This window comes from Heptranchias perlo, unplaced genomic scaffold (genome assembly GCF_035084215.1).
Source record: "Heptranchias perlo isolate sHepPer1 unplaced genomic scaffold, sHepPer1.hap1 HAP1_SCAFFOLD_52, whole genome shotgun sequence".
Lineage (NCBI taxonomy): Eukaryota > Metazoa > Chordata > Chondrichthyes > Hexanchiformes > Hexanchidae > Heptranchias > Heptranchias perlo.
In genome coordinates, this window is record NW_027139537.1 from 7,723,281 (window position 1) to 7,727,600 (window position 4,320).

A 4,320-nucleotide genomic window follows, 5' to 3' on the forward strand; every position below is an offset into this window, starting at 1 on the left:
CCTTGTGAATCTTGATTGCACCTTCTCCAATGCCCCTATGTCTATAATATGGAGACGAGACCTGTTCGCAGTTTTCCAAGTCTGGTCTAAACAAGGTTCTATACAAGTTTAACATAACTTCTTTGCTTTTCAACTCTATCCCTCTAGAAATGAATCCTAGTGTTTGATTTGTCTTTTTATGACCTGATTAACCTGGGTCGCTACTTTTAGTAATTTGTGTATCTGTACCACTAGATCCCTTTGCTTCTCTATCCCGTTTAGACTCTTATTATCCAAGCAGTGTGTGACCTCCTGATTCTTCATTCTGCAACTTTATTAATGCCCTCTTGCATTTTGATGCATTCTTCCTTTGTATGAACTAAATCCCCCAATTTGTTGTCGTCCACAAATTTTGGAATTGTACTTCCGATTCCCGAATCCAAATCGTTAATGTAAATTGTGAAGAACAGTGGTCCCAGCAACTGGAACTCCACTTCCCACCTTTTGCCAGTCTGAGTAGCGACCCTTAACCTCTATTCTCGGCTTTTAGTTTTGTAGCCAACTTACTATCCATTCTGCCAGCTGATCCTGACTCTACGAGCTCTGAACTTAGCCATGAGTCTACAATATGGTACATTATAGAAGACCTTCGGAAAATCCAAATATATCACCTCTACTGCATTAAACTTGTCTACACTTTCTGTTCCTTCTTCAAAGATTTCAATAAGGTTGGTCCTGTCCGTTGCGTTATCAGATTAAGCCTTGGCCGGTTTACTTGCTCTTGGAGCTCACAATGCTGGTTTTCTTCGGCAGCAGCACGGCCTGGATATCAGACAACACCCTGAGCGATGGTCACCCGTCCCAGCAGCTTGTTGAGCTCCTCGTCGTTGCGGATGGCCAGCTGCAGGTGTCTGGGGATGATGCGGGTCTTCTTGTTTGTCCCGGGCCGCGTTGCCGGGCAGCTCGAGGATTTCAGCCGTCAGATACTCGATGCACAGCAGCCAGATAGACCGGGGCTCCGGCACCCACACGTTCAGCATTGTTCCCCTTTCGCAGGAGCCTGTGAACACGGGTAACAGGGAACTGCAGTCCGCCCCGGGATGAGCGAGACTTGGCCTTGGACCGAGCTTTACCGCCGGTTTTTCCTCTTCCAGACATTTCCACAATCTCACAAACACTTTCACAAAGAATGAAGAAATCCTCCCGCACTCGCCCTTCTTCTACCTTCTGGAGGAGTACAGTGGGGGCACTTGTGATGGGTCTCTCTCAGAGTGTTTACACTGCCCGCTCACCCTCACTGATATTCTATCTTTGAACTGCTGTAATATTGTCCTTTAGTAATATTGCTGCTCCTCCTCCTTTCCCTATTTCCCTGTCCTTTCTGAAGATCTTATAGACTTGAATATTAAGCTGCCATTCCTGCCCAGTTGGTATTCAGGTCTCTGTAATGATTTGATGGATTTATTTAACTTTACTCAATGGCTGATGTGAGCTGTGGTAAAATGTATTTCCAGCTGGTCAAGTATTGCAGGTATCGACTGTCTCTTCAGTCCGATATCAGGTGAAGAATTACTGGCTGGTGTGGAATTTCCATTGATTGGGGGTTGGCGACATCTACTGGGCGGAAACAGGAACTGCAACAGAGCGAGAAAGGATCCGTCAGAAACCAGTGAAAATGAAGAACAAAATCCATCAGTCTGCAGTGTCTGGTCAGGATCTGATGTTTGGGAACTATTTTATTGTTGATTATTTTCAGCGATGGTGGTATAGTGGTGAGCATAGCTGCCTTCCAAGCAGTTGACCCGGGTTCGATTCCCGGCCATCGCAGTTAAGTGTTTTTATTAGTTTATTTCCATCAGAAACTCTGAAGTTTGTAATCGAATTTGATGCAGTTCAGTTGGATATTGTTTCCAAAACATTATCGGGTGTAATTATAGTGAAATGTTTTCAACCTTTATTTCTTTTCCCTATAGAAGGAAAAGAGGAAAAACATACTGGAAATACTGAGTTGCCAAGGGTCTAATGAGAGTGAGGAAGGGAAATGATATGTTTGCCTTTATTGTCAGGGTGTTGGAATATCAGGGTGAGGAGGTCTTGCTGCAATTGTAGTATGAGGAAACATTGTGTAAAATTGGCCAATATGCGGTGGAGTTTACAAGAATGAGAGGTGATCGCATTGGAATGTATATAATTCTTAGATGGCTTGACAGGGTAGATGCTGAGAGTCTGATTCCCCTGGCTGTGGAGTCAAGAACTAGAGCTCATCGTCTCAAGATAAGGGGTCGGCCATTTAGGACCGACATGAGGAAACATTTCTTCACTCAAAGGATTGTGAATCTTTGGAATTCTCTGCACCTCAGAGGGCTGTGGATGCTCAGTCGTTGAGTTATATTCAAAGCTGAGATCGATAGATTTTTGGACTCTCGGGGAATCAAGGGATATGGGGATCGGGCGGGAAAGTGGAGTTGAGATCGAAGATCAGCCATTATCTTATTGAATGGCGGAGCAGACTCGAGGGGCCGGATGGCCTATTCTGATGCTATTTCTTATGTTCTATGTTCTTATGTCGAGAGCTTTATTTCCAAGTGTGCTGACGACAATAATTTAGGTAGCACAGTAAACATTGTAGATGGGAGCAGAAATTTGCAAACCGACATTGATAGATTAAGTGAGTGAGCAAGACAGTGGCAGATGGAGTTCAACGTGGGGAAGTGTGAGGTCATCCACTTTGAACCTAAAAAAAAATAGAGTATTTTCTAAATGGCAAGAAGCTAGGAACTGTGGGGGAGGAGAGAGATTTAGGGATCCAAGTACAGAAATCACTAAAAGTGATCACTAAATCACAAAAAAATTTTAAAATGGAGATTACATTTTGATCTTTATATCAAGGGAATTGGAATAAAAAGTAGTGGAAGTTATGTCACCGTTATACAGAGCTCTGGTTAGGCATCATTTCGAGTTCAGTGCTCAGTTCTGGGCACCGCACTCTCCATAATGGCTTGGAATGAGAATGTTTTTTTCCTTGAAGGAAGCTCACTGAACTGCAGGGTTTTTGAAGAGTTACGCTCAGAAATGGGAGCGGAGCTCATTTACTGCTTCACATTGTTACAACACATTGAGGAGAACAGCATCAATGAAGAAAAGGGGAATGAAATGAAATGTGTCACACAGTTACATCTCGCTGCTCTGTCTGACCATTTTAGTCGCTACTTCCCTGCAGAGGGATTTGAAAATTTGTAGGAAAAGCGTTGGGTGAAAGATCCTTTTGCTTTCGAAAATCCTGAATCAATAATGAGGCTAAACTTGATGCCTGAGCAAGAACACGAGCCGGTGTGACTCACCTGTGAGCACACTGAAAACACGCCACAAGTCATTCAGTTTGTCATCTTTTTAGATCAGTACTTTCAAAGAATATCCTCTGTTATGATTACTTTTCTGTTGTTGCTGCCGTTCACAACAACCTACATGTGCGAACTGGGATTTTCGACTTTGACAAGGTTAAAAACAAGAGAAAGAAACTCAACAGCGCACCTGAGATGCGTGAAGCACTTTCATCCTGTGATCCAGATTGGAACGAGATCATGACCAACTGACAGACCCACCCCTCACATTAAGGAAGCGAAACTCAACCTGATCTTCTTTTACTGTATTTATCCTGTATTTAAAATGTTTTTCAAGCAACGTCGATGTCTAATTTTAGTTATTACTTGAAGTGAAGTGAAGAGCGAGCATGGACTGACCTTTATTGGGATTTGATGAAAACTCCAGTCTGAAGTTATTATTGTTTGAGGTCCCTGGGGGAAGTGTTTTTCTTCCACTGTGTCACTAGAAAAACGAGAAACTATGTTCTACATTGTACGGTCAGTGTCTGTTCATCAAACCCGCTCTGAATTCCTCAGTCTGTATTTCCAGAAACGGTTCTGTGGGCGACGTGCGCAACAGAACACTGACCCACAACCTGCGACTAATGGCGGCCGGAGGCACCACAATCCCCCACGACCCAGAAACCCCTCTATCTCTCCGAGGCGCTGATTTCTCCGGCCAGCGGCCCTTGCCGCGCCTGCGCATTGCGCCCCTTCGAATGGAGATAGACCGTATTCAACCTCGCGCGGAATTCTGGGTAATGTCATCCGCCATTGTAAACCGCTCTTGCTGATAATTCTCTGATGGGGTTTAGAAGGGCGAGGTTTATCCAATCAAAAGCAAAATAATGCGGATGCTGGAAATCTTCAGCAAGTGAGGCAGCATCCGTGCAGAAAGAAACAGAGTTAACGCTTCAGGATAGAGTTAAGGTATCGTCAGAAATGGAAGAAGTTAAAGTTTTAACAGTTTTTAAGCAAG

General features: G+C 43.9%; 1 non-coding gene across 1 annotated transcript; it reads left to right on the forward strand.

The window, feature by feature from the left end:
* The first annotated feature begins 1,734 nt into the window (after nucleotides 1-1,734).
* Nucleotides 1,735-1,806, forward strand: trnag-ucc (transfer RNA glycine (anticodon UCC)). The gene has a single exon. It is a non-coding gene; the product is annotated as a tRNA-Gly (tRNA).
* Nucleotides 1,807-4,320: the final 2,514 nt, after the last annotated feature.